This window comes from Galeopterus variegatus, unplaced genomic scaffold, assembly GCF_000696425.1.
Source record: "Galeopterus variegatus unplaced genomic scaffold, G_variegatus-3.0.2 Scaffold231, whole genome shotgun sequence".
Taxonomy (NCBI): Eukaryota; Metazoa; Chordata; class Mammalia; order Dermoptera; family Cynocephalidae; genus Galeopterus; species Galeopterus variegatus.
Genome location: NW_007726342.1, coordinates 797,022 through 806,767, shown reverse-complemented (window position 1 = coordinate 806,767; position 9,746 = coordinate 797,022). Strand labels below are relative to the sequence as shown.

General features: G+C 46.0%; 1 protein-coding gene across 1 annotated transcript in view; it reads right to left on the bottom strand.

Annotated features, from left to right (window-relative positions):
- PLEKHG3 (pleckstrin homology domain containing, family G (with RhoGef domain) member 3) overlaps positions 1–9,592 on the bottom strand; it is a 41,469-nt gene extending 31,877 nt beyond the window's left edge. The window contains exon 1 of the mRNA XM_008566260.1: positions 9,538–9,592. The gene's annotated coding sequence lies outside the window, so the exon portion shown is untranslated. The remainder of the gene's footprint in view (positions 1–9,537) is intronic.
- Positions 9,593–9,746: the final 154 nt, after the last annotated feature.

Below are 9,746 nucleotides of genomic sequence, written 5' to 3'. Positions count from 1 at the left end.
AAAGCTACAGTCCAACATCCCTTATGAATATAGACACAAAAATCCTCAACAAAATACTAACAAATTGAATCCATCCAGCAACATATAGAAAAGAATACTCTATGACCAAGTGGAATTTAACCCAGAAATGCAACATTGGGTTAACATCTAAAAATTAATTAATATAATTCAAGGTGATAATAGAATAAAGTACAAAAACCACATGATCATTTCAATAAACCCAGAAAAAAACATTTGACAAAATCCAACATTTTTCCATAATAAAAACACTTAACGAACTAGGAATAGAAAGATCATCTCCAACCTTATATCAAGCATATATGAAAAACCCACAAATACATCATACTCAATGGTGAACAACTAAATGCTTTTCCACTAAGATTAGAAACAAGACATGGGTGTTCACTCTTGCCACTCTATTCAACATTATACTGGAGGGCTGGCCAGTTAGCTCAGTTGGTTAGAGTACAGCCTTATAACACTAAGGTCAAGGGTTCAGATCCCAGTACCATCCAGCAGCCAAAAAAAGGTCAGGGGGGTTCAGTCAACCTTATAACAGAGTTCTAGATAGGGCAATTAGGTAAGAAAAATAAAAGAGATCAACATTGAAAAGGAGGAAATAAAACTATCTCTATTCATAGATCATCCTAAGAAATCTACTACAAAACCATTAGTACTAATGAAAGATTCAGCAATGTGGCAGGATATAAGATCAATATACCAAAATCAATTCTATCACTATACACTAGCAATTAAACAACCCAAAAATAGAAATAAAAAACAATCTCACAATCTCATCTATAACAGCAGCAAAAAGAATAAAATACTTAAGAAATATATTTAACAAAAGAAGTGCAAGACTTGTACACTGGAAACCACAAAACACTGTTGAAAGAAATTAAACAATTCCTTTAAAAATGGGAAGATAAAAAAAAAAAAGGGAAGATGGTCCATGTTCATGATCAGAACACTTAACATTGTTAAGATGGCAATACTTGCAAATTAATGTACAGATCAATACAATTTCTATCAAAATACCAGCTGGCTTTCTGGAGGAAATTAACAAGCTGATCCTAGAATTTGTATGAAAAAGCAAAAGACCTAGAATAGCCAAAATAATCTTAGAAAGAACAAAGCTGGAAGACTCACACTTCCCAATTTCAAAACCTACTACAAAACTATAGTTATCAAGACTGTGTGGTATGACCAAGCCACCACTGGAAGCCCTCTGGTCTCCCCTGTGGGAATGAGGGGGGTGTCACAGGCCTGAATCCTGCCTCTCCTCTTTCCTCCTTCTTCCATCCCATTTCCTTCCCCTTTCCCCTTTCCCCCAACTTCCCAACTGCTCCACAACAACATCCTAGAATGTAAAAAATAATAATATTAATAATAATAAAAAAAGACTGTGTGGTACTGTCATAAGGACAGACATATAGATCAATGAAATCTAATTGAGAGTATGGAAATAAAGCATCATACTTACAGTCAGTTGATTCTCAACAAGGGAGCCAAGACAATTCAATAGGGAAAGAATAGTCTTTCCAACAAATGGTGCTAGGACAACTGGATATTCACATGTGGAAGAATGAATTTGGACACCTACTTCACATCATACACAAAATCTGAAAATGGATCACAGACCCAAATGTAAGAGCTAAAACTATAAAACTCTTAGAAGAAAAGATAGGAGTAAATCTTTGTGAAATTGGGTGAGCAATGGTTTCTTGGGTACAACACTAAAAACACAAGTAACAACAACAACAAATAGATAAATTGGACATTATCAAAATTAAAATTTTTTTTGTTTCAAAGGGCACTAACAAGAAAGTGAAAAAACACAGAATGGGAGAAAATGTCTATAAATCACATATGTGACAATGGAATTATATCCAGGATATATGAAGAACGCTTACAACTCAACAATACAGACAATCCAGTTTAGCAATGGGCAAAGGATCTGAACAGACATTTCTCCAAAGAAGATATACAAATGGCCAATAAACACATGAAAAGATGCTCAACATCATTAGTTACTAGGGAAGTGCCAATCAAAACCACAATTAATACTACTTCATACCCACTAGGATGGCCAAAATTAAATCAATGAACAATAACAGGTGTTGGTGAAGAACTGGGGAAATCAAAACCATTGTATGTTGCTGGTGGGAATGTAAAATAGTAAAGACTACTTGTAAAACAATTTAGCAGTTCCTCAAAAAGTTAAACATAGAGTTACCTTATGACTCAGCAATTCTACTCCTAGGTATCTGAGAGAATTGAACACATACGTCTACACAAAAACTTGCACATGAATGTTCCTAGTAGGATTATTCGTAATAGGCAAAAAGTGGAAACAACTCAACTATCCATCAACTGATGAATGGATAAACAAAACATAGTACAGTATGTCCATACAATGGAATATTATTTGGCAATAAAAAAGAATGAAAGTACTGACACATGCAACAACATAGATGAACCTTGAAAATATCAGGCGAAATGAAAGAAGCCAGTCATAAAAGATCACATATAATATGATTCCATTTACGTGAAATGTCCAGAACAGGCAGATCTAGAGAGATAGAAAGTACATTAGTGGTTGCCTAGGGCTGGGGATAAAGAAAAATGAGAAATGATTGCTAACTGGTACAGGGTTTCTTTTGGGAGTGATAATGTCTTAAAATTAGTGGTAATGGTTGCACAACTCTGAATATACTAAAAACCAATGAACTATACACTTTACATAGGTGAATTTTAAGATATGTGAAATATATCTCAATAAAGCTATAAATAAAAAAGTATACAAGTATAAATAAATAATGAATATCTTAAAAGGCACTAGTCAGCTGGAAAAGTATAGACTATTCTATAATCGGTGCTAAAAAAATGGGCTATTCCCCTGGGAAAAAATAAAATCAGTTCCATCTTGCAAGGTTGAGCGGTTTTTAACCATGGCTATACATAAAGATCACCTGAGGCATTTCATAACCATGCCTGGGCCTTCACCCCAAAACATTTTTATATTATTGGTCCGATGTGGGGTGAGGCTCAGGCACTAGTATGTGTTTTAAAGCTCTTCAGGAGGCTTTAATGTGTAGCCAGTGTTGAGAACCAGTGTGGCATATAGAACAATACATTCCAGATGAATTTAAAATGTAAGTGTGGGAAGCAAAATTTAAATTTAAAAGAAAATATATTAAAATAGATATTTATAAAATCAGGCTAGGGAAGGACTTCTTGAACAAGACACGGAAAGTACAAACAAAAGATAGGTAAACCTGACAATAAAATTAAAACCTTCCTATGAAAAACGATTGTTAATAAAGTTAAGACAATCCACAGATGCATATAACCCACAAAAGATTGGTTATTTAACATATATATTCATATTTTTTAACTCCTTCAAATCAACAAGAAAAAGACAAAGGCAATTAAGTAATGTGTAAAGGGGGCTGGCTGGTGGTTAGCTCAGCTGGTTAGAGTGCGGTGTTATAACACCAAGGTCAAGGGTTCGGATCCCCGTACTGGCCAGCCACAAAAAAAAAAAAAAAAAAAAAAAANGATGACTCAGGGTCACAATTACCAGCAAAGCATCAATTATCAAACTGATGATCCCTGGAGGTCCAAGGTATGCTAAGCCCCCTAAAAAAAATAAATGACCCCTGGCTCTTAGGCTAGTACTTGCTTTTCCTAGTGTTTTGATCTCAGTCTGCTCTCATTGTCAACTCTCGGTTGTACTGTGGTCATTTTTTCCTCTGTACGATGGTTTCTTTATCCTCTCTCATTTGCTGCTTCTTATCTGTTGTTGGCTCAGAAATAGGATAACAGAGCTTATGTGTACAGTTAAACAGGAGCTGAGAAGGCTGATTTGAAGAAAATGTAGGAACTTGAGTCCTTGGCCTTCCTGGCTATATGCAGATAAGTAAGGCTGCAGGGTGGCCGAGTTCCAAATAGGAGGTTAAGATGGTAGAGGTATTAAGGGATATTATGGGACGTGTTATGGGATGAACTAAAACCAAGGCTGTAAGCACACCCTGCTGTCCACTTTGGGTTCAATGTGAATGGGGGCAAATCTGCAACAAGCCTGGAAGACTGGTCCCAGTGATTCCAGGTACCTTTACACTTTTGCACGCTGGAGGAATACCGGGCTTTCTTGTCCTACTGCCAGTGCAGCTGACCACAGGTTAACTTTAGAATCATATGTTCTGGGCACTTTCAGATCGGAATGGAACATTTGTGAAGAGCTTGAAATTTGTTTTAATTCCTAAGGTTTCATCACACGGTAGGGTTTTACTTATTTGACAAATATTTAGTGGAATCCTACCATACAACAGGCACTGGGGATGCGGCAATGAGCTGGATGGATAGAGGCTATGTGAATACTGATTCCCTTTTCTTTTCAATAAACACTTGTCATCTATCACACAAGAGTGCGCGCGCACACACACAGTCTCACAGCCTGGAGAGTAAAGGATATGTTTTTAAAGAGCTTCCAGAACCTGTGGAACCCACTTTCCTCTCGGATCGTGCTACCATGGTAAAATAGACTTCACTCCTCTTGCACCCCTTCCTTACATTCTCAGCTCAGACTCCAGCAATAATTAGAACTTCCAGGATCTTCAAACCATGTTTCACAAAAGGCTGCCTGTGTAGCTAACATCATGCCCCATAGAACTTGGTTCAGGTTCTGCGTTCAGCCTCAGAGTCTGCTCAGCATGAAAACAGAGCACAAGTCCTTAAAAACCCATTCCTTGAGCTTAAATCAGGGCTCCCTCCCCAAAGGTCAGCCAAGAGAACTGTACAAAGCCCCATTCTCCCTTTTGCTTGCATACTCAGACTGCAACAGCCCACCCAGGGCTGGACATGACCCCTACCACTGCCTTCTTCCTCTAACCCCATGGAACAAAAGCTGGAGCAGATGTGACCACCAAGCCAGATTACCGTCAGCACAGGACCCCAGCACAAGCCCATCACGCCCTGTTGGTCACACTGTGTACTGCTCCTGATGCTGTATGGGAACGAAGATGAGCAAATGCAGCTCCTGCCCTCAGAGAGCTTCTAATCAAAATAAAGACACTGGAGCCAGACCCATTTAGCAAGGCCAGCTGACATCCAGAGGGGCTGCCAGCATCTCCAGATGGGCCTCCTGCTGATCACAGGTCAGTCCACCTGTCCAGCTTTTCTTCTCCTGGCTTCAGGTCACCCAACATCGCAAACGTGCTTGGGGCTGTTTAGGGCCCTCTCTGCAACTTCCTCTGAGGCCAGATTATATCCAGCTTTACTCGGATTCCAGGCACCAACTGGCAGGCCTGGAAAGTTCCTTCATCACAGAGCCTGCCTGGCTGCCCTGGGCATGCTACAGGCTCTCAGGGGAAGTGGTCTCACTGATGACCACTTCCCTGGGCCTCGCCCTCCCCGGCCCACCCCTCACTTCCTGAGCCAGGGCAGGGCCCCCAGGAAACTGCTTACCGCAAATTTTGACAGCAATATTTCAGATCACACCCCTCCCTTTGAGGCCCGAGGTTCCAGCTGAGAGGGGCAGAGCTCATCGGCCCTCTGGCTGGAAGCAGCATGGAGCTGGGCAGGCCTGGCCCTGGGCTCTCACTACACCCGTCCTTGTTACTTTAAGTTCTGGTCCCTGGTGAACTCTCATGGAAAGTCTTTGTGGGGCTGCCTCAGAGCCTCCATCAGAAGCCTCTTGCTATCTCTGTGGGCTCTTCTAGAAGAGCTCCACCCACCGTCTGCCCCTCTCCCTTACTTCCCCTGCCTACCCCCCACCAGCACAACTTATCTACCCAAGGTTGGGGGAGGGGTGGACAGCCTTCCCAGCTATGAGGCAGAGTGGAGAGGCCAGGGATAAGGTGTGATTCATTGCGACTGGTTGGAAGCTGGGGAATTCCAAAGCCAGGGAGGTCAGGGCTGCTGGCCCGGGTCACCCTATCACCTGGGTGTCCTGCATCCTCAACCATCTGTAATCTCGGGTAGAAAAGGCTCACTAACTAGAAAGTCTTCACTAGACTTTTCTATTTTCACCACCCTCTAATTCTCCCATCCTGCCCAATGCTTAAAATGAAAAGCTTTCCCATATAGAGTCCTTAGCAATGGCATTCAATATTTCATGCTACCCCTGCAGAAGTTGGTTGGAGAAATAATTCAATGAATGCCTCTATAGCCTTTGCTAACATCGAACATACGCTAGGGCATTGTTCATTCTCCATGCCACATGTGGTAGGTATGATGAGTAATTCCATTTTATAGGTGAGAAACACCAGCTCAAAGGAGTTTAGCACCCGTCAAAGGCCGCAGGGCTGGTAAGCTGTCAAACGGGATTTGAATCCAGGTGTGTCCAACTCCAAACCCTACTCCTAAATGCCACACTGGGATGCTGAACTGGGTTTCAAGAAAGGGAAATCAGAAACGAAGGAAATTACCTCCTTTGGGCATCACCTCAAAAGTGCCTTCTCAGGGAAGCCCCCGTGGCCATCCCACCCAAACTGTCATTTCACCCCTTCCTTGACAATCCATATCCACCTTCCCTGTCTTATTTTTCCACTTATCACTAACACTGTATTTCAATCTAGCTTGTTTATTGTCAGCTTCCCCACTAGAAGTCAGCTCCATTAGGTCAATGATTGTGTACTGTGTTCACTGCTGTGTCCCCTGCATCTAGCATTCATACACAGTAGGTGCTAAATAAATAACTGTTGAATGAATGAGTACTTTAAATAGAACTAACAGGCATGAACATAGGAAGAAAAGGGGGATGGATGATCCCTCCATTCCAGGGAAGAAAGGAGAGCTGAAAGAAGACAGGGAATCTGGCCAGGGGTGGAGTTGGGGGTCCCAAGAGGAAACTGACAATAGGAAATGAGGGTCTGCCAGGTCCCCTGGAGGCTCCAGTAGAGCCTTCCTGCTGGCAGTAGTGGTTTCCAGCTGCCAGGGCCTCAGCCTAAGGGCTTCTGCTGGGGAGGGAGGGTGGAGTAGGGCGGGCTTGCAGCCCTGGAACAAAGACTTGTGGACATGCAGCTGGCCAGAGAGGCGGGACAGAGCAGTGGCCTGGGCCAGAGGGGCAGCCTGGGATGGGGGAGGGGCACAGATGAGGAGCTAAAGACAGCACTTGGTGCAGCTGCAAAGGCAACACTCTCCCAATGCCCAGAGTCCCTTCAACCCCAACACAACAGAGAATAGCTAGATGGCTTCACATTTAACCCTCTAAGGCCAGGATCCAGCCTGGGCTCATGGCCACCCCCCAGGTTTGGGGCCAGAGCCTTCAGGTGGGAATGGCGGGGCAAACCGTACATCTGAAACCCAGACCTTTTCCTTCTCCAGCCCTGGTCATCCCTCAGGCCATGGCCTTTAGCCTCGTCTGGTGTAAACACAGTGACCCTGGGATAGCTGGGGATTTGGCAAGGCAAATGTTTACTCTGGAACTGAGATATTAAGGCCAGGGATGTAAACTTCCACCATTAGCTCCTGGTATCTACCACCTTCTGGCACACGTATATCCAGTAAATTATAAAGCCCTTGAGGCTTTGCCCAAGTTTTGCTCCCTGCTCTTCTGCAAAGCATCAGATTGATAGGGGCACTTGGGCTGAAAGGCCCCTCTGATTAGCCTACTCCCTTTACACATGAAGGCAGCCAGAGAGGGGAGGTGATTTCAGCCTGGGCCAGAAATCATGAGCCCTTTACTTTGTACAGGAATTTATGGAGCATATGAGGATTCTTATCATAGCCCCTATTTGATTCTTATCATAGACCCTGTAAGGAAAAGCTGACAAGTAACCCCGCTCTATTCATGTGGAAACTAAGTCAGAAAAGATAAGTTGATTGTCCAGGTCATCTTGAAAAAATCACGGATTAGACAGTGAGGAAATCTGAGTTCTGGTCCCTAGTTGGCCAGTAGAGACCCAGACTGAAATCACCTCCCCTCTCTGGCTGCCTTCATGTGCAAAGGGAGTAGGCTAATCTGAGGGGCCTTTCAGCCCAAGTGCCCCTATCAATCTGATGCTCTGCTGAAGAGCAGGGAGCAAAACTCAGGCAAAAGCCTGTGCTGGACTCCCAGTCCAGTGCTCTTTCCACTCTCCCTCCTATGCCACATCTAATAAAAGGCAGTAGAAAAACCCCCAAAGCAGCTCTTAAATAAATCACTCCTTCAGCAGTTAGGACTTGGCCTGGGGGCTTACCTCATCCCCAACTCCCCGCTCCATCCCCAGGGCAAGATACCCAGGGAGCCAAGCGGCTGTCCAAACCTCCCAGGAGGGTCCGTGGCATCAGAGGTAGCAGGAGTGTTAACAGCGGGGTGTACAAAGGAGAGACGAGGCCATGCCAGCTAGATGGCAGCCCAGAACCACTGGAAAGGGGTGAATAACAGAAAGGGTAGGCCATTTTTTGGTTCTTACTCCCTAGGTTTCCTGCTGGGGATGGCTGAGGTTTAGTCACTCAGGATTCCACTCCTAGTCCAGCAAAGGAGACGGAAAGTCACTGTCCTGAAGGTGAGGCGGTTAATATGCTCAGCGGGGAAGCCCCTCCCCCTCTCTGGACTGCCATTACTCTCCCTGACGATTATTTCTTGAACAAGTGCTATGTGATTGGGCTGCACGTAGAGGCACGACTGGGGAGACTCTTGGAACCCCCATTCCAGGATTCCCTGTAAGATGATGCGGTCTGGGTCGCCTGCTGGGGTCCCCCCGAGCTGGGGGTCAGGCTCCTACATTTGCCAACAGCTTAGCGAGTGACCTCGAAGACGAAACTCTTACACGGCCTCTACCACGCCGCCACCCCCCAAGGCCACACCTCTCCGGCCTCCAAACATTACATTTCCCACTCCGTTTTACCTTTTCTTTTCAAAGTAGCTCCAAAGAGTAAAAGCAGCTACTAAACAACGTCTTGAAAATTTCGAGCTTGCACGCTTTATCCTGGCTTTCCAAACCAAAGATCTGAGAGTGGGGAGTAAGTAACCAAACCGATTTCAGGGCTGGGCGAGGTCGAGGCAGTCGGTGGCCTCTGTGCTTTCGGCTCCCGGACACTCCGTTTCTGACACCCACTCTAATCCCTCCTGGACAGGTAGCTGAGATTCCCAACAGCTAGCACCGTGAGGCACCGACCCGGAACAGGCTGCAGGCGCCTCTCGGGCTCGCAGGACCCGGGAGGTTCGAGTCCTTCCCCAGGAGGGTCCACCCCGCTGGGGCCCACGGTCCGAGGCAAGGACCAGCTCTCGGCGCCCGGGCGCGCAAGAGTGGGCGCAGCGAAGCGGGCTTCCCGGATTTCAAACTGAGCCTCCTAGAAGCCACCCGGAGCACTCGCTCCTTTTGTTTCCGGGGTGGGGGCAAAAAGGACAGAACACGACTCCTTGCACGACCCTCCCGCGCTCTAGCCCTCTGCCGGGAGGGTCGGCCGGGAGGAGCCAACACAACCCCCGGCCCTTCTAGGTCGTCCTGGGTCCTCACCCCGTGCGAGAGCTCCAGCGTGACTCCGGGAACTGCCACTTCGCCGACTGCACCCAGGTAGAGGGAGAGGGGAGAACCGAGGGACACTCACCGAGCGGTCGCCGCCCCGCGGGTTCCGGACACGCACGGCGCGCGGGGCTGCCCAGGTGCCGCTGCAACGCCGGCGCGAGTTTGAAAGTCGCTCTCGGAAGGGGTTGAGGCCGCCGGCTGCTCCCGCCCACGGCCAGCCCCTCGGCCGTCCCGGACGCGGCCAGCTGCGAGCACCGCCCCCCGGGGACCCCAGCCCGCGCGCTCCTTCCC